Here is a 20,846-nt window from a genome sequence, read left to right on the forward strand (position 1 = left end):
AGGAAGTTACAGAGATATTTTATACATTCTTCTGACTATACAACTGAATTCTAGAAAAAAACTTTTCACGTTTTACTTTTTTTTAACAATCATTGGTCCTAAGCTCACACTAGCAGGTCACTTATCTAAGCCCTGCAGTCTTTCTGTTACATGTCCAGGAGGGCGGAATACAATATCGTATGCTGAGATACCCATAAGAAGCTAGAATGCCCAAGCTAAATCACCCAGTGCAGGCAAGCTAGAACATGAGATAAGTTAGGTCTGCAGCTAAACATAATTCAGCATTTTATTAAAGAGAAAACTTAGTTCAACACTTAGGAAAACCAGTCCCAGACTCCTTCAGTTCGAAACGAGTTAAGCTGAAACCATAACAACTTTTCCAATAAACTACTACGACAACCTGTAGGCACTACTTGTTTCATAATCTTGTTTCTTTCAGTTATCAAGGTGCGCTGCAATCGCTACAACTTACAAGCCAACCCTATAAACCCAAAGGCGGAACGCAGTGTAATTCCGCGCACGCGCGCTCGCATCTTCGTTTCAGCTCCAGTTCCGGAAATAATCGAACCCTCCGGCCGGAAAGTAAGCTAAGCTGGAGCCGCATTCTTTACACCAACCAGAAGGTTCAGCTGTCACTTGCTTAGGTCCTACTGAAGATCGTCAACAGTTAACAAAAATTAATAAAGTAAATATTAAAATACATGTTAAAAAAAGAAAGAATGAAAGTAGCAGGTTTCTCCGCAGACGGCCTGTCGGTGTGGCGTGACGCCATCACGTTTGGAGCGTGACGTCAGGATGTACACGTCGGCTAACCGGATGTCCAAGATGGTGGTTGTGCGCTGGTTCTTCTGTAACTAGAGGTGGGTTACTGGCTTTCAGTGTACAGGCGGCGGGAGGTGAGCACTTCTTTTCCTTCATCCTGTCCCCTCGCTGGGGAATGCCTTCTGTCCCGACTTGTTTAATCCGGGCCGACCGGTTACTTACGGCTAGGTCTCTGTGCTTGAAGCAGAATTTCCTCTGGCCACGGTCGGCGCCTGTACAGTGCTTCCTGGAGAGTGCCGGCTCCTGTTCTGAGTCTATAGAGACCACCAGAAGGCTTTATATTAGAACATGTGGTTCGTTATCGTAGACTGTAGAGGGAATGAGCTGCTTCTTTGTTATTCGTAGGGAGCAGGTGCTTCAGAAATATATCTTACCTTGGACAAATCAATGCAAGAGCCATAGCAGGAATCGACTGGTTAGTATGCAGTATGCTTCGTAAGTAGAAACAATTCTGTATCAGGCTTGATTCCCTTCCTTACAAATTAGTGGTACACTGCAGACATAGCTGCTTCTAAAAGTTTCTTTTCCTAATTAAAATCTGGGTACAAAGTTAACAAAGCATTAAACGTGATTGCTGTGTTTACCTAAATTATGAATGTGAAGCAAGCTTAGTCCAGGCGAACAGAGTTAAATAAGTGATCTTGTGCAAGTTACCTAACCTACCATTGCCTGAGTTACAAAATTAGATCGTCACTCCTCTGGGGACAGGGTCATACGGTACCTAGTGTATCATTCTAAATGTAAATTCTACATGAGCTGTTATTTAAAATGTTTTATTTTTTGGGATTTAGCTCACATATTTGCACTGGCTTCCTTTATTATTAATATTATTATTATCGGTGTAAGCAATTTGCAGTAGAATTTTTCATAAAGCACAGGGGTGGTTCTCAGACTTTCCCCAGCCCATACTCTTCAGTAGAGAATGATATGGTGACAGAATTCATCACCTTTCCTGTCCCTGCGGATAACTGCAGGAAACAATCCTGTGTCATTCTTTAGTGTGTATCTCAACCTTAGTCCTTCTACATCAACATTCTTCAGTGCAAGGCCTGAGGGTCAGTGGTTGTGCCCATTCATATTCTGATTCGTCCCTCTCTCCTTAGAGAATGACTTGAGGATGGTTTCCCCCAGTTATCCGCGGGGGTGGGAACGGTGATGAATTCTCTCACCGTCATTCTGTACTCTTCAGCTCACCTTATGCAGGGACTTGGCACTGCTGCAGGAACAAAGGGCCTGTTTTACTTTCAGTAAATTTGGGGAAGGGGTAAAACGTAGACCTCGTAGGGACCTCAGCATAGGGAGGGAAAAGTGTTAGGATCCGTCAGCGCTAAAAATCTCTTCCAGGTCTGTCAGAGCCAGAAACTAGTGCTGGAGCGGCAGAGCAGAAGCCAAGAGAGCGGGGACATAGGTTTTGGACGTGCGTTATGGAAAAGAAGTCTCCAAACTCCAGCACGAGTCTCTGACTCTGACAGACCTGGAAGAGATTTTTAGCGCTGACGGATCCTAACACTTTTCCCTCCCTATGCTGAGACGGATCCGTCAGTGCAAAAATCTCATCAAGGTCTGTCAGCAACAGCAATTACAAACGCCATGGACACGGACCGACACAGACCTCACCTCAGATTTTTAAGGCAGTACGGGTTTAGATCCGCGAGGTCCGTCAGGTCCGTGAGATCCGCGTTTTACCCCTTCCCGTAAATTTGTGCCATGCAGTACCCAAACTTCTAATCTCATAGGAACAGTTAAGTGCTTGGCTCAAACTCATTGAGAGTTGTCCAGTTCTAGAAGACCGTAAATTGTCATGAATCATATAAACCAATAATGAACATCAATTTTTTTGAAGATTTTTTTTTTTAACCCAATGTATGGAAAAGCCAAGGAGGGAAAAAGACCTCGGCGGGTTCAGTTACACTGTTTTTTATTCAACATATTCCCTGTTGACTGTAGCAACCCTTATTTCAATCATTGGTCAAAAACCTCTGTAAATTGCAGGGATTGTTTAAGATGTCTGTTTAGATTAAGTGATTGGGCTCTGAACTTTTCTAAAACTTTTGATAGCACAAAGTTGTCCCTTGAAGAAGCTGTTGGTGAAATGGAGGACAATTTTTGAATACAAAATATAAACATTAAATGATAAACATTTAATAGTTGAGTGGGGGATGTATTATATGGAGGTTCTTGACCAATGATTGGCATAGGGGTTGCTATAGTTGACATGGAATATGCTGCATACAACACAGTGTGACTAAACCCGCTGAAGTCTTTTTTGATCCTTAGCTTTTCTATATACAGTATTAGGTTAAAAAGCCTTCAGAAATTGATATTCATTATTGGTCTGTGATTCACAACAATTTTTGATTTTATAGCAATATATTTTTTGTAGTGCTGGTTTCTTCATTTTTAGACTGGTTCAGTTCTGAAAGACAACAGAATTTGTTCTTCAGAGGTAACACTATGATGAGGGGGGTGGCAGGACAGTTAACAACTGGAGAGAAAGCTGTTTTGTAGAAATGTGGCGTGGAGACAAGATAATGGAGGGTGGATGAGGACTTACTGCTTCTGACTGAGTTGGGGGCTGTGTGTAATGGGGTGGGGGGGTGGAGAGGTAACATAGTAGATGACAGCAGATAAAGACTCGAATGGTCCATCTAGTCTGCCCAACCTGATTCAATCTAAAAATTTGTTGGGTTTTTTTTCCTTCTTCTTCTTAGCAAGAATCCAAAGCTCTGCCCGGTACTGTTCTTAGGTTCCAATTACTGAAGTCTCTGTCAAAGCTCACTCCAGTCCATCTACACCCTCCCAGCCATTGAAGCTCTCCCCAGCCCATCCTCCACCAAACGGCCAAATACAGACACAGACTGTTCAAGTCTGCCCAGAACTGGCCTTAGTTCTTCAATATTTACTATTATTTTCTGATTCTAGATCCTCTGTGTTCATCCCATGTTTTTTTAACTCCGTCACCGTTTTCATCTCCACGACCTCTCTCGGGAGTGCATTCCAGGAATCCATCACCATTTCCTTACATTGCTCTTGAGTCTACCACCCCTCAACTTCAGAAAGGTAGGCAGAAAGAGGAGCTGCATGGAGAGTTTGTGGAGAGATACTAACTCAAACTATTTGTAGGAGAAGCTACAGGTGGAGGTTTTTGCTACAGGTGTACTTAGAGCATGGAAGTGCACTCTGAGATGATTGTCCAGACATCAGCTGCTTTGTTCTCAGTAGTCCTGTGTCATACTGTGTGAAGATGTTTTTTGACAGATTGGCTCTTGCTTGAAAAATAGTGAAAATCAGTGCATTAGTAGATTACAGGGGAATCAGCAAGGGAAGAAACAGAGTTGGAGATGATTTTTAGCAACACAGGGAAGTTACAATGAGAAGTGATATTAATTCCTTTTTATTCAGTGCGAGTCTTCCACTCTACAACTTGTCACAATCTCCTGTGTATGAGAGGAATCTGAAATGCACATATAATGTATTTGTCCAGTTGCTATTGGCTCATATTTTTTGGTTGATCGCTTTGCTGCTACTGCTCTTCTTAATCTGGCTCGGAGGTTCTCGGTGGGGTTGAGATCTGGGTTATTTCCTAGCCCGGGGTGTCAAACTCAATCACATTAAAGGACTGAAATCCAAAATACAGGCTAAGTTGCGGGCCAGACCCCGTCCAGTCTCTACCCCAGACCCTGCCCATAATAGTACTAATTATAACACCATTTTTTTCCATTCATTTTTCATATATATATATACACACACACAATATAATCTTATTAATACATAATAGTTAATCACAAAATTAAACTACACAAAGCACACTGTATGATTCTCACCATTCATTCCTACCAGAACACAGATATGCGAACACGGGACCAAAACTAAAAGTACTAATATATAAAAAGAAACCCTAAGATTCAAGACTCTGCATGCAGTACAATCCTCAGAGAAAAAGAAACAAATGTATTTCTTCCTGAGCAGTGCAAAATATAGACAGCAGATTAAAATTCTCAAAATTGACACAATTCAAACACTAAATTGAAAAGAAAATCATTCCTCTTATCAATGTTGTCTCCCTCCCTCCCTCCCTCCATGCTTTGTCTCCCTCTGTGGGTGCTTTACCTTCTGGCCTGTTCCCACCTGGTCGTTTTATGCGGCCCGTGGTCTGATTCCACCGGTGTTATCTTGTGGCCGACTCCCTCCTCACAGCTGCAGTGTGCACGAAGCTGCGTGCAGCGACTCCTCGTGCGTTCTGCACCTGAACTCTGATGTTGCAACGTCGGAGGGAATGCTTCTGGATGAGGTGCGGGACGCGGCTTTGGGCACACTGTGGCTGTGAGGAGGAGAGAGCCGGCCACAAGACCACAGACTGCATAAAACAGCCAGGCGTGCCAGATCCAGCCCGCGGGCCTTGAGTTTGACACCTGTGTCCTAGCCAGTGTGGCAACTCAACCTTGTTCTCTTTGAACCATGTGAGGCGTTTCTTGGCTGTGTGGCATGGGACACTATCCTGTAGAAAAATGAAAGATCAACTGGCACCAAAGATATCTTTGGCTGAGAGCAGGACCTTAGGCTGAAGTGACCTCCTTTATGTATTTGTCAGCATTTATCACTCTATCAAGCACCTGCAATCGACCCACATAATCTGGACATGTAGCCCCACACCATCACACTCAGATGATAGTTAATTATGGTAGTAGTACACTCAGGCAAGTAGTCCTCGCCTGGTTGCCAATGAACATAGCGGACATCGTCTCTGCTAAATATGGAGATTCGAGTCTGATTGCTCTACAACACCTTCTTCCACTGCTCTGTGGTCCAACTAGCATGCTCTTTAGTCCATTTCAAATGTTTACGATACCAAACTGTGTTGAGGAAGGGCGTTTTCCTGGGAATTCTTGCTCACAAGTGTGCTTTCACCAGTCTCTAGCGAACTGTCTGGCCTGACACCAACACTCCTGTTTCAGCCAGTAACTTGTTGATGTCAGCAGCAGTTACTGTATATACTCGAATATAAGTCGAGACCCCCATTTTCCCCCCAAAAAGGAGGAAATATGGTTGACTCGAATATGTCGGGTGGCTTAATATTCAAGTGCCCTGCCAGGCTCTACACCCAGCCCCATTTCCTCCCTCCCCTTCCTGCCAGGCACTGCACCCAGCCCCTTTCCCACCCTCCCCTGTCAAACACTGCACTGCACCCAACCCTCTCCCTCTCTCCCTCCCTCTCTGTCAGGCACTGCACCCAGCCCCCTTCCCTCCCAACCTCTGTCAGGCTCTGCACCCAGCAACCTTCCTTCCCTCCCAATCCCTGTCAGGTTCTGCACCCAGCCCCCTTTTTCCCTCCCTCTCTTTTCAGGCTCTGCACCCAGCCCCCTTCTTCTCCTGTCAGGCTCTGCACCCAGCCCCCTTCCTTCCCTCCCTCTCCTGTCAGGCTCTGCACCCAGCCCCTTCCTTCTCTCCCTCTCCTGTCGGGCTCTGCACCCAGCCCCCTTCCTTCTCTCCCTCTCCTGTTGGGCTCTGCACCCAGCCCCCTTCCTTCTCTCCCAACCTCTGTCAGGCTCTGCACCCAACCCCCTTCCTTCCCTCCCAACCCCTGTCAGGCTCTGCACCCAGCCCCCTTCCTTCCCAGGCTCTGCTTCCTGTTTCCCCCCTCCCTGCCCTGTCCTCATACCTCCTCTGCCAATCCTTGGTGGTCCAGAGGTGCAGCGGGCAGGAGCAAGTTTTCTGTGCTCCTGCCTCGCTGCTAACCTGGTCACTGGTGGCTGCCGCGAGATCGGGTTTCTTCAGCCATTGAGCGGTACCCAGCTGGACCGTGCTTTGGCACTGCTGCTCAGTGCTGAGTGGCTTCAGAGCTAGTCAGAAAGCCACTCAGCACTGAGCAGCAGCTCCATAGCACTCTCCTGCTCGATGCTGTTAAGCAGGTCAAGAAACCCGATCTTGCGACAGCTACCACCAACAGGGTTAGCAGCAAGACAGGAGCGCGGAAGGTCCGCTCTTGCCTGCTGCACCTCTGGACCACCAGGGATCAGCAGAGGAGGTATGGGGACAGGGTGCAGAGCCTGATGACAGCCTGCAATAATTCTGGGAGGGTGGCGCTGGCCTGAATATAAACCGGGACCCCTGTTTTGGGGCCAATTTTTGGGTCCAAAAATCCCGGTTTATATTCAAGTATACTGTATACGATAATTTTTGGTTCTGTAGAGCCATTCTCATTATTCATCTATCAGACTGAAGTGTTGTAACCTTTTTCTGGCCCCTTCCAGGCTTATTTTTGATTCTTCTAGTCTCTTCAAAGCACATATAGAGTTTCAGTATCTGGCTGGTGACACACCTTGACCAATTTTGACTGCAATCTCTCGAAAACTGTAGCCTTCTTTTAGAAGCAAACATAGAAACATGATGGCTGATAAAGGTCAAATGGTTCATCCAGTCTGCCCATCCGCAATAACCATTATCTCTTCCTTTCTCTGAGAGATCCCACAAAAGAAACATAGAAGATGGCAGATAAAGGCGAAATGGCCCATCCAGTTTTAAGGTTATGGCTGTTGCTCTCTTTTTAGGCGACCAGTCAAATCTCTTCTGTAAAATTTAGCATACAGCTGTAATATTAGTGTATTTATACAACTAATATTCATTTAGTTCAATTAAATTGCAGTTAATGAAAAACAGCAATTCAAAATTTGTCATATTACACAACAGGCCTTTAGACAACATCCACAAGCTGTGACAACATCAAAACAAAACACATAAACAACGTACTGTACTGAATGTGCTTATACATATCAAAAGAAACACAATTGCTTACCTTTTTGATTTCAAATCACTAAAAGTCATTCTTAATCACAAAATAAACAAAATTACTATACAAGCATCAGTAATGTTTATAAACAATCAAAGAATGTTTATAAATATCATAAGTTGCAGAATTAAATAAGTAACTGAAGCAACAGTTGAATAAAGTTCTACAATCTTGAGAAACTTCCACAGTTTTGGTCACTAGTGTAACAATATTTCTCAAGGAGAATCTCAATGTCAAAACTCCTCTATGGGTAAATCAGGTGCAAATATATGCTGACAAATATATGCTGCTCTAAAACACTACAAAGCAGAGAAAAAAAAAATTCTGACCAATGAAACTATATTTGTTACATTAAAAATACTCTATTGTTTTTGCACAACTAAAATTATAAAACAAAAATGTCAGTAATCAATGTGTCAAAAAAAGCAATCCTTCACAATCAAATCATGCCCAAAAATGTGCAATGGAGGAATAAATAATTCCACTAGGGGTGTCAAAGTCCCTCCTCAAGGGCCGCAATCCAGTTGGGTTTTCAGGATTTCCCCAATGAATATGCATGAGATCTATTAGCATACAATGAAAGCAGTGCATGCAAATAGATCTCATGCATATTCATTGGGAAAGTCCTGAAAACCTGACTGGATTGCAGCCCTCGAGGAGGGACTTTGACACCCTTGGCTTAAAAACACCAAAGCACTTCCATACAGCATCACTAGGTTGGTTATTCAGCCTAACCAAGTGCCCTATTTCAGCATCTGCTTCATGGACTACAAATGGCTTGAGCTCATTCTGCTTCTTCAGTGGGCAAAAATGAATTGAATGCTGCAACTCAAACTTTCCTAGGGCTTAAATCTCAGACATTGTGCAAGCTGATATGAGTTCTTGGACAGTTTAACATAAAGTATCTTGAACGCCAGAGATTAATTCAAACTTTTTCATATTTCAAAAGATTTGATGAAAAAGATTTATCATCAGTGTTTAGCCAGCGGTGGTCAGAGTTTTTATGGTGATATATTTGTTTATTTTAATCACCGACCACTATGTGCAGAACTGGGCCCTAATTATTCAGACTACCTTGAATATACTTTGCAGTTTAGGGGGGTCCTACTGGCATGCTAGGCCCATATGACTGTAGCCTCATGGGACCACAACCTCTTCTAGGTGCAGCCTTATGGGCCTAGCAAGAACCATGAGACCGCTTTTAGAGGTCTTGGCAGCCATTTTGAGTTCAGAATTGCAAAGGAAGGAGCAAGTGAGCATTAAGGGATTCTAAAGGCAGGAGTCAACCAATAGTTATATTTTAGGTAGGCCTAAAGAGTGGGAGGTGCAGGGGCCCAGTCGGGGTCTGTAATTATCTTTAGGTCTGACCAATGGTCCATCTAGCCCATTAGCACGTCCTCAAGATGGCTCATCCAGGTCACTAGTACCTGGAAAAACCCCAAATAGTAGCAACATTCCATGCTACCATGCTAATAATTCAGTAGTATTGTCTGGTTAAGTACTTCTGAATGTTGGTGGTTAGGCAGGTATAAACAATAACTGGGCAGCTTCAAGTTCAATGAAATCTAATATGATAAAAGCCTAAGCCGCGCATGCGCACTCCCACCGCGTGTTCCATTTTCCGTGCGCTGTAAGGCACTTCAAGGCGGATGTCGGCCGCGGCAGCTGTCGGCGGCTGCAGGCCGCAGTGGCTGTCGGTGGCTGCAGGCTGCGGCGGCCGAGCACGGAGCCGGGCCGAAGTTTCTTTTTTAATTTCAAAGACACTGCAGCGGCTCCTCTCACGAGCCGCTCCTGCGTCGGAGAAGGCGGCGATCGTGAGAGGAGCCGCCGGGAAGTTACACTGCTGGGGGCTTGGGCTGTTAGGTCCGTGTAGGCTCCTCTCCATGACTTGAAATTAAGGTACTTTCTACGGTGGCTGAAATCACAACAGAAATTCTCAAACTTGCTTATATATTCCATGCAGCACACTTCATTGTTCTTCCAGCCCTAAAGACTGATTAGGTCATCTCCATTGTGATAATGTGTACATTAGTAAGAAAAACCCTCTTTATTACTGGTAATGCTTATTTCTATTAAAAAAAAAAAAATCAATAACATCTAATATAATAAAAGCCTAAGCCGCGCATGCACACTCCCACCGTGTGTTCCGTTTTCTGTGCGCTGTAGGGCACCGCAAATAGGAGTGCGCATGCGTGCAAATCTCTCTCTCTCTTTCTCTCTTCAAGGCGGATGTCGGCCGTGGCGGCTGTTGGCGGCTGCAGGCCGCGGCAGCTGTAGGCCGCGGTGTCGGTGGCTGCAGGCCGCGGTGGCCGAGCACGGAGCCGGGCCGAAGTTTCTTTTTTAACTTCAAAGACGAGCCGCTCCTGCGTCGGAGAAGGCGGCGATCATGAGAGGAGCTGCCGGGAAGTTACACTGCTAGGGGCTCGAGCTGTTAGGTCCGTGCAGGCTCCTCTCGCGGTAAATGGAGGGAGAGGGAATGCTGCGGCTGCTGGACAGGGAAGTAGGGTAGGAGAAAGGAAGAAAGACACAGGGACAGGGGCAGGGAGAGAGACAGAAAGACAGACAGACAAAGGGGGCCAGGGAGGGAGAGAGACAGAAAGAAAGACAGACATATATTCTACCACCAGCGGGAGGAAGGGAGACAGAAAGAAAAGAAGAAAGACACAGGGACAGGGAGAGACACAGAAAGACAGACAGACAAAGGAGGCCAGGGAGAGAGACAGACAGAAAGAAAGACAGCAGGACAGAGAGAGACGGAAATAAAGACAGACAGACATATATTCTAGCACCCGTTAATGTAACGGGCTAAAATACTAGTAGAAGATAATAATTACCTTGTGCATGGTTAGCTAGTGTTTTCAGCAGGACACTTTTTCTTTGGTGTTTGTAATGTCAGGCTGGTATTTTGGGATAAGAAATGAAACCACAGCATTTGCTATAATGAAATGCTGGTTATTCTTACTTTTTAAGCTTTAAAACTCTAGAAATTGGCATTGCTTTCTTAAAAGGCACAAATTTACTCATTGCTTATATCTGGAGCCTGATATTTCTTTTTATTTGTAACAAAATTTGATTTTAAAAAAACATTTTTGTATTTCCTTGACAGCTTTTGAGATAAACTTAACATAAATCAGGGATATAGCATGTAAGTCGTTATTGCTCCCATTGTTAGTTTTTATGGCACAAAAAATACTCTTGAAATAAGATTGAATTTGCCAAGTTGTTACCTGATACCAGGATGTGTTGCATTAGGGCAAAGCAGTTTCCTGGTAAGATCCTGGTTGGCTGGAAGTTTGCTTTATTGGAAAGACGTTCATTTACATTTCTTGATCTAAAAGTTTGCAGTCATGCTGATGGGCATTTATAAAACCAGTCTCCACATAGAAAAAAAAATTTACAGGATGAAAAGCCACTTTCAGAGGCAGCTTTTAAAAAAGGTAGACAAGGTTACAGTAATCATTCTGGTAAAACAGTCCCTTCAGAAAGTTCATAAACCAAAATGCTCATTATCCCAGGACAAGGAGGCAGCATATTCTCTACATGTGGGTGACGTCATCCATGGAGCCCCGACGCGGACAGCTTTTCAAGCAAACTTGATTGAAGATTTCAAGTTTGCTGGTGCTGCACCATGCATGTGTGTGCCTTCCCACTCTACTAGAGGGCGCATCCCCTCCTCGTGGTCTTCAGTTCTTAGTTTTCCGCGGAGCCAGAAAGCCCTGTCGTTTTTCTCTCCGTGTTTTCGTGCCTTTCTAGCACCGCGGCTTCTTTGTTTTATTTCGGAGTCGCTGTGCGCCTTTTTACCTTCGGGTTTTTCGTCTAAAAAACCCCAAAACTTCAACTACCGTGATTTTTGGACTTTGGCATCTGGGGGATCCCGAGTTGCCGTGGCCGCCTGGCCTCGCTCAGCCACGGCCGTTTTTTCCCTCTATGTCCTGGCCTCTTACCGGATTTAAAAAGTGCACCCAGTGCGGTCGGCTGTTGTCGATCACCGACCAGCATTGGTGGTGTATCTTGTGCTTGGGGGCTGACCATCCGACCGATGCTTGCCCCAGGTGTGCTACTTTTCAGACTCGTGCCCTGCGTGGTCATCGGGCCCGCATGGCTGAACTTTTTGCTGGAGAGCCGGTGGCCTTGACGTCGACCTCGGCCCCAGCTAAGACATCGACCTCGAAGAGATCGGCCTCGGCCTCGAAGACTTCGGCTCCGGGTAAGTCCCCTCTTCCTTCTTCAGGGTCAGTGCTGGCGAAGAAGCCAGCCTCGGAGTCTCCAGCCATCCATGGTGGGAGAGCGCTCCCTCCGGTCTTGTCCAAGCCCTCCAAGCATGCTTCTGCCTCCAGGGAATACTCATCCTCGAGGTCGCCCTCGATGGAATGCACAGCTGCACCTGATAGGCCTTCGATGGTCTCGATGCCTGTGTTCCAGGATATGTTGTGGGCCTTGATATCCTCGGAGCTCTCCTCGGCTTTCGCCCGTTTGACCCCGGCCTCGCATCCGGTAGACCAGCCTGAGCGTCCTGTCGAGGCCCCTCGGGACAAGATGCGTCGGACTTGGTGTCTTTCTTCATCCGACTCCTCGCCTCGGGCCTTGGGGCATTCCTCGCCTTCGGGGTGCTCGAGGTCGAAGCACCGATCGGGGCGTGCCTCGACCCCGTCTCGCCGCTTGGTGAAGCGGTCCTGGGACTCCCCCCCCCTGAGGCAGGGCCGGTCTCAGGCTCTCAGGGTCTCGAAGTTGTCCTTGTCCAACCCCCGATTATTTAAGTTGCTGGCCCGGTCCGGGGCTCTGCCCCGGGGGGCCGTGGAATTGAGAGGCCCCCCTCTGCGTCCCGAGGCATGTCGCCTCGGCGGCAGACCTCGGTGCCTCGAACCCCGGGGTCCTCGCCTTGGGCGTCCTCGAGGCGCAAGCGGTCCTTGACCCCGCCGCGTTCCTGTAGTGGAGCGTCCTGGGGTTCTGGCCGTGGTGACACTGATAGGCCGCCTCGCTACTCTTGGGAGGCCTCGCCCTCCTTTTTGGCGGTGCTGCAGTCTCGCTCGACCACCCCTCTTGAGGACCTGTCGGAGGGTCGCCCTTCTTCCTTCACAAGGTTTGTCCAGAACATGGGGAGAGCGCTCAATCTTGACCTCCAATCCGACTCCAAGTATACCAAGGGGTTCCTGGAGGAGATGGACCTCCCTTGTCCTCCTCAGGAGTCTTTGCGGCTTCTTTGAATCCGGTTCTGCGCCAGGCTTTCTTCTGGAATTTGGAGACCCCCTTATGCGGTCCCCGCCATTCCGTCCAAAATGGAGTGTAGGACCGGACTGTTCCATGCCCATGGTTTGAGAAGGCGCAGCTTTCGCACCAGTCTTTGCTGGTTGAGTCTTCCCTGAAGAAGTCTCATCCCTCTAGGGCAGGGGTGTCCAATGTCGGTCCTCGAGGGCTGCAGTCCAGTCGGATTTTCAGGATTTCCTCAATGAATATACATGAGGTCTATTTGCATGCACTGCTTTCATTGTATGCTAATAGATCTCATGCATATTCATTGGGGAAATCCTGAAAACCCGACTGGACTGCGGCCCTCGAGGACCGACATTGGACACCCCTGCTCTAGGGTTTCCGCGGCTGTCCCGCCGGGCCTGGAAGGGAGGACCATGGATAAGTTTGGTAGACGCCTCTACCAAAATTCCATGATGGCCAACCGGGTTTTGAACTATACCTTCACGTTCATCTCGTATCTGAAGGTCCTTGTCAAGCCTTTGCCTGCTTTTCAGGGTGATTTGCCCGCCTCTTGCCGTGCGTAGTTTGGGCTGCTGGTGGACTCTCTTTTGCAGCTTGTCTGCATTTGTTCCATACCGTTTATGATGCCTTCGAGCTTTCCTCTCGGGTCTCCGCCTTTGCGGTCACCGTGCGCCGTTTGGCGTGGCTTCGCATTGTTGATATGGACTTCAACCTTCAGGATCGCTTAACGAATCTCCCCTGTGTGGGGAACGAGCTCTTTGACGACTCGATTGAGGCGGCCACTAAGCGCCTCTCGGAGCACGAGCGGTCCTTTGTGTCCTTGGTGCACCCTAAGCCGAAGCCCACCCCTTCGAAGGCATATCGGCTGCGGTACCCGCAGAAGTCTACACCTGCCTTCTCTCGTCCACCTCTGATGCCAGCAGCAGCAGCGGGCTCCCCCTAAGCCTCAGACCCCTGCTGTGTCTAAGCCCGCGCTGTCTTTTTGACTGGCGGAGTGGATGGGGCGGGCCCCCTCTGCTTCGGAATTCGCCCCTCTTCCTATCGGGGGCCATCTCTGGGCATTCTACCTGGCCTGGACCCGCACCACTTCGGACGCGTGGGTCCTCTCCATTGTCAGAGAGGGGTATTCGCTGAACTTCCGGGAGTTGCCTCCGGACAATCCTCCCGGCGGGTGTCTTTCAAATCAAGCGCAGCTTCCCTTGCTCCTTCTGGAGGCTCGGGCTCTTCTTCCTCTTCGGGCTGTGGAGGAGGTTCCCCCTTCTCATTTAGAGACAGTCCCTGCTCGGAAGAGTTTACAATCTAACTTGGACAGACAAACATGACATACAGGGTTGGGGATGCGGAACCCAAGGTGATATACATTAATGTACATTAATAAAAATACATTTATGCAAAAAATCTAGCAGTATTTTATTAAATGAACTTTCAATATCTGAATTTTGTTGTGGAAAATAACACAAATTTAACATATTTTTTACAAAACCGTAGTGGTAACAGCTCCGACACTCATAGGAGCTGTTGCTGCCGCAGCCAGTGCTAAAAACCATGCTGTGGTTTTGTAAAAAAAAGGAGAGGGGGTAAACTTGTACACTTTGGTGTAATAATCTACCAATGACATTCCAAACACTCAAGCATTCAATGCCTTCTTGAGATAGAAAAAAGCCTGCAATGCTGTTCAACTCCATGCAACGAGATAGAATAAAGCCTACAGAGCTGTTCAACTCCGTGCAACGAGTTAGGCCTTGGTGCAGAGCTGAACAGTATTGCAGGGTTTATCCTGACTATCTCAAAAAGACACTGAGTGCTTGAGTATTTGGCATGCCATTGGTAGATGACTACACCAAAGTGTACGTGTTTATTTTCCACAATAAAGTGCAGATGTTGAAGTTTCATTTAATAAAATACTGCTAGATGTTTTGCATAAAATCTTTTAAACAATGTATCATTGCTGGGTGTGAAAATATAGCTATAATACCAATATATTGCTCCATTAAGCAAAAATAGCAAATTTTAAGAAAAACTGAGTTTTATCTAATCAGTGGCTTTGATTGACTCCAGGATGGGATTTTAAAAAATTTAAAATATTATTTTCTGTTCAAGCAGAATCAAATTAATGGGAAAAACTTCAATTCCAACTTTAGATTTTTCTGGACAACCTTAAGGGCTCACATTACCTATACGGTCAGAAGGATGACACACTTGTTCACCGAAAAGTCTCACTAATAGCCCTCTAAAATCCACAGGTTGAACTAGTTTGGTGTTAGCTGAAACTAAATTAAACCTAAGGGAAGTCTTTGTTCATGGAACTGTAACAGTTTTTCAAGATATTTTGCATGCAAATCTACTCATCTATAAATGACCTGTGATAGGCTTTACATATGTGCCTTTATCCCAGGACAAGCAGGCAGGTATTCTCACTAGTGGGTGATGTCATCCGACAGAGCCCCGATACGGACGTCTCACAAGCATGTCTTGCTTGAAGAAACTCAGAAGTTTCGAGATGCCCGCACCGCACATGCGCCAGTGCCTTCCCGCCCGATGGTCCGGGCGTGTCTCCTCAGTTCTTTTTCTTCCGCGGAGCTGAGAAGTTTACTTCAATTCTGCGCCCATTGAATCTGTTTTTTGCCTTCTGTACTGCCGCGGGTTGGGTTCTTTTGGCTCTCCCGTGCATTTATTTCTTTCTTTGATTTCTTTTTTCAAAAAAAAAAAAAAAAATTTTTCTTCCGACACTGGGTCGGCCGCGTGGCTGGGGCCCCGCGCCTTCGACCTTGCGGCGGAGCTTTTCCGGCCTATGTCCCGGCCGATCACCGGTTTTAAAAAGTGCAGCAAGTGCCAGCGCGCAATTTCGCTCATGGACCCGCATCGACGCTGCCTTCAATGTCTGGGTCCGGATCACTTTCCGAAATCGTGCCAGCCTTGCTCCACTCTGACGGCGCGAGCGTTTAAGCGCCGCTGCCTGCTGTGGGAGTCCATGTTCAAGATGGAAGCTTCGTTTGGATCCTTCAGCTTCGACATCAACTGGTGCTTCGACTCCGTCGGCGAAGTCCTCTGCCTCCCCGGCTGCTTCGGGCCTTCTGAAACCGGCCTCGTTCACACCGGTTTCGGCCTCGACCTCGGCGCCGGTGCCTTCCTCCGTCTCCTCGGAACAGGTATCGACCCCTACAGTTCCACCGGTGGTGCTTAAAGTGCCAAAAGCTGGCAAGCAGAAGCACGCGGCACCGAAAGAGCGCGGAGACCGTGCAGAAGGGCCCCCTTTTGGTGCGGATCCCTCCATATCGGCTTCGTTGCGGTCCCTTCTGGAGGCTCAGTTTGTGGAACTCATGTCCACCATGGGACCCCGGCTGATTGCCTCGATCCAGGGTGACCTCCCAGTTCCGGCTCCGAGGGGCGGGCCACCCCCTCCTCCTCCGCCGCGCCACTCGACCTCGTTGCTCGGCGAGGAGGAGCGGCGAGCAGTGTCCGGTTCCTCGAGGCGGTACTCGGGTAGTGCAATGCCTCCCTTGGAACCGATTCCCTCGAGAAAGGCCTCCCTTAGTGATATGCCTCCTTTGGAGCCTATTCCCTTCAGGAAAGCTTCACTTAGCGACTTGCCTCCATTGGAACCTATTACCCCGCCCCATGACACAGTGTGGCGTCCACCTTCGAGGCCTTCCAGTCCTGGGCATAGCAGGAAGCAGGACGAGTTCTTCCGAACCCCCTATCAAGCCTGGGTGGCTTCTGGGGAGGCGCCGACTCTTCCGCCTCTCCGATCGACAGCCTCGAGTCCTATCTGCTCCTTGGAGGCTTCTGGGGACCAGTATTCTCACAGAAGGGCTCGATCCCCTTCCAGGCATCAAGAGGGGCATCGATCCAGACACTCTTCGAGTCATTCCTCTCGGCACTTGACCGTCTCACCTCAGAAGAAATTGCCTCGGATGGGGTATTCTGCTTCGGCTGGGTCTCCTCCTCCGGGCCCGGAGTTCGAGGACCCCGAGGTGTTTACTCGCCCTGTTGCTCACAGGCTTCTGTGGAGCCCGAAGCCTCGACTTCTTCTAGTCCTTCTCGAAGACCGGCGCTGGCGAACCAACTGTCCTTTTCCTCGTTTCTCAGACAGATGGCGGATGACATGGACATTACCCTCGATGCTTGGTCTCGATACTCCAAGGAGTACCTCGATACCATGCACTTGCCTCGTCCTCCGGCCGAGTCCTTAAGCCTACCTCTGCACAAGCTCCTCGACCAGACCTTCATGAGGTGCTTTGAGTCTCCTTACTCTATCCCTGCGGTCCCTGGAAAATTGGATGCTCGGTACCGCACGGTGCATCATAAGGGCTTCGAGGGACCTCAGCTTTATTCCAGGACAAGCAGGCAGGTATTCTCACTAGTGGGTGATGTCATCCGACAGAGCCCCGATACGGACGTCTCACAAGCATGTCTTGCTTGAAGAAACTCAGAAGTTTCGAGATGCCTGCACCGCGCATGCGCCAGTGCCTTCCCGCCCGATGGTCTGGGCGTGTCTCCTCAGTTCTTTTTCTTCCGCGGAGCTGAGAAGTTTACTTCAATTCTGCGCCCATTGAATCTGTTTTTTGCCTTCTATTTTGCCGCGGGTTGGGTTCTTTTGGCTCTCCCGTGCATTTATTTCTTTCTTTGATTTCTTTTTTCAAAAAAAAAAAAAAATTTTTCTTCCGACACTGGGTCTGCCGCTTGGCTGTGGCCCCGCGCCTTCGACCTTGTGGCGGAGATTTTCCGGCCTATGTCCCGGCCGATCACTGGTTTTAAAAAGTGTAGCAAGTGCCAGCGCGCGATTTCGCTCACGGACCCGCATCGACGCTGCCTACAGTGTCTGGGTCCGGATCACTTTCCGAAATCGTGCCGGCCTTGCTCCACACTGACGGCGCGTGCGTTCAAGCGCCGCTGTCTGCTGTGGGAGTCCATGTTCAAGATGGAAGCTTCGTTGGATCCTCCAGCTTCGACATCGACTGGTGCTTCGACTCCGTCGGCGAAGACCTCTGCCTCCCCGGCTGCTTCGGGCCTTCTGAAACCAGCGTCGTTCACGCCGGTTTCGGCCTCGACCTCGGCGCCGGTGCCTTCCTCCGTCTCCTTGGAACAGGTATCGACTCCTACAGTTCCACCGGTGGTGCTTAAAGTGCCGAAGGCTGGCAAGCAGAAGCACGCTGCACCGAAAGAGCGCGGAGACCGTGCGGAAGGGCCCCCTTTTGGTGTGGATCCCTCCATATCGGCTTCGTTGCGGTCCCTTCTGGAGGCTCAGTTTGTGGAACTCATGACCACCATGGGACCCCGGCTGATTTCCTCGATCCAGAGTGACCTCACAGTTCCGGTCCCGAGGGGCGGGCCGCCTCCTCCACCGCACCGCACGACCTCGTTGCTCGGCGAGGAGGAGCGGCGGGCGGTGTCCGTCTCGAGGCGATCCTCGGTTGGTGCCATGCCTCCCTTGGAACCGATTCCCTCGAGAAAGGCCTCCCTTAGTGATATGCCTCCCTTGGAGCCTATCCCCTCGAGGAAAGCTTCCCTTGGCGAATTGCCTCCCTTGGAGCCTATTACCCCGCCCCATGACACAGTGTGGCGTCCACCTTCGAGGCCTCCCAGTCCTGGGCATAGCAGGAAGCAGGACGAGTTCTTCCGAACCCCCTATCAGACCTGGGCGGCTTCTGGGGAGGCTCCGACTCTTCCACCTCTCCGATCGACGACCTCGAGTCCGATCCGCTCCCTGGAGGCTCCTGGGGACCAGTATTCTCATAGACGGGCTCGATCCCCTTCCAGGCATCGAGAGGGGCATCGATCCAGACACTCCTCGAGGCATTCCTCTCGGCACTCGACCGTCTCGCACCAGAAGAAATTGCCTCGGATGGGGTATGCTGCTTCAGCTGGGTCTCCTCCTCCGGGTCCGGAGTTCGAGGACCCCAAGGTTTTTTTTACTCGCCCTGCTGTTCCCAGGCCTCTGTGGAGCCCGAAGCCTCGTCTTCTTCTAGCCCTTCTTGAAGACCGGCGTTGGCGGACCAACTGTCTTTTTCTTCGTTTCTCCGACAGATGGCGGATGACATGGACATTACCCTTGATGCTGGGTCTCGATACTCCAAGGAGTACCTCGATACCATGCACTTGCCTCGTCCTCCGGCCGAGTCCTTGCGCCTACCTCTGCATAAGCTCCTCGACCAGACCTTCATGAGGTGCTTTGAGTCTCCGTACTCTATTCCTGCGGTCCCTGGAAAATTGGATGCTCGATACCGCACGGTGCATCATAAGGGCTTCGAGGGACCTCAGCTTTCTCATCAGTCCCTCCTGGTCGAATCCTCGCTCAAGCGGTCTCATCCTGGCCAGGTGTATGCTTCGGTGCCTCCGGGCCGCGAGGGCAGGACCATGGATAAGTTTGGACGACGCATCTATCAGAATTCTATGATGGCGTCCCGAGTCCTGAATTACAATTTCCACTTTTCCACCTACCTGGAATTTTTTCTGCGTGTGCTTCGGAAATTCACGCCCTACATCGAGTCCCAGGCTCGGTTTGAGTTTGAGGAGGTGGTTGCTTCGCTGTCCCAGCTTCATCTACAGTTGATGCAGTCTGCCTATGATGCTTTCGAGCTCTCGGCCCGAGCAGCGGCCTGCTCTGAGGCGATGCGCCGTTTGGTCTGGTTGCGGACCATTGACATGGACCCGAATCTTCAGGACCGCCTGGCAAACGTCCCGTGTGCTGGGGCGGATCTTTTTGACAAATCCATCGAGATGGTCACGAAGAAATTGTCTGATCATGAAAAGTCCTTCCAGTCCATCCTTAGGCCGAAGCCTAAGCCTCAACAGTCTCGACCCTCTCGACCGCCGTTGATCTATCAGCGGCGTTATCAGCCGAGGCAAGCTCCACCTGCGAGGCAGTCTGCGAAGCGGCAACCTCCTCAGAAAGGACAGCAAAAGTCTCAGCCGGCTGCTGTCCCTAAGGCTCCTCAGCCTTTTTGACTGTCTCATCGAGGGCATAACCAGCCTCGTTCTACCTCCCCCTGTTTTTCCCATCGGAGGGCGCCTCCATCATTTTTATCATCGCTGGGAGGCTGTAACCACCGACCTCTGGGTCCTTACTATCATCAGGGAAGGATACTCTCTTCAATTCCATCGGGTCCCTCCAGACCACCCTCCAAGAGAGTATCCTTCCAACTTGACACGGACCGGCCTTCTTCTTCAGGAAGCCCAGGCTTTGCTCTGGCTCCGAGGCTGTCGAGCCAGTCCCTGTGGACCAACACAACAAGGGGTTTTACTCCCGGTACTTCCTTGTTCCGAAGAAGACAGGCGACCTGCGACCCATTTTGGACCTCAGGGTCCTCAACAAATTCCTAGTCAAAGAGAGGTTTCGCATGCTGACCCTTGCTTCTCTCTACCCCCTCCTCTAGCAGAACAACTGGTTATGCTCTCTGGATCTCAAGGAGGCCTACACTCACATTCCCATTCATCCGGCCTCTCGCAAATTCCTCAGATTTCGGGTGGGACATCTGCATCTGCAGTATCGAGTGCTTCCATTCGGTCTGTCTTCGTCTCCCAGAGTCTTCACGAAGTGTCTGGTAGTAGTGGCCGCTACACTCCGGAACCAGGGTCTTCAGGTATTTCCCTACCTCGACGACTGGCTCATCAAGGCTCCCTCGGCATCGGGGGTCATCTCGGCGACCCTGTCCACGATTCTGTTCCTGCAGAGTTTGGGATTCGAGATCAACTTTCCCAAATCTCATCTACAACCTACACAGTCGCACCCCTTCATCGGAGCGGTCCTGGATACCATACGTCTCAGAGCATTCCTTCCTCCTCAGCGCATGGATGCTCTTCTTCATCTCTGCCAGTCTGTGTCTTCTCGCCAGTCCATCTCAGCGAGACACATGATGGTCCTCCTGGGCCACATGGCCTCTACAGTTCATGTGACGCCGTTAGCCAGACTCCATCTCAGAATCCCTCAGTGGACCCTGGCATCTCAGTGAACTCAGGTGTCGGATCCGTTGACTCGACACATCATCGTCACTCCTGCTCTTTGGCAGTCTCTGCTTTGGTGGAT

The 20,846-nt window shown here is 49.2% G+C and overlaps 1 protein-coding gene across 8 annotated transcripts in view; it reads left to right on the forward strand.

Moving 5' to 3' along the window:
• Window positions 1-500: 500 nt before the first annotated feature.
• Window positions 501-20,846, forward strand: part of SEC16A (SEC16 homolog A, endoplasmic reticulum export factor) — a 152,625-nt gene continuing 132,279 nt past the window's right edge. For 3 of the 8 annotated variants that reach the window (XM_033960144.1, XM_033960147.1, XM_033960143.1), the window contains exon 1: window positions 501-860. The gene's annotated coding sequence lies outside the window, so the exon portion shown is untranslated. The other 5 variants (XM_033960145.1, XM_033960146.1, XM_033960142.1 and 2 more) reach the window with 4 other exon arrangements.

Source organism: Geotrypetes seraphini, chromosome 10, assembly GCF_902459505.1.
Source record: "Geotrypetes seraphini chromosome 10, aGeoSer1.1, whole genome shotgun sequence".
In the NCBI taxonomy this organism is placed as follows: domain Eukaryota; kingdom Metazoa; phylum Chordata; class Amphibia; order Gymnophiona; family Dermophiidae; genus Geotrypetes; species Geotrypetes seraphini.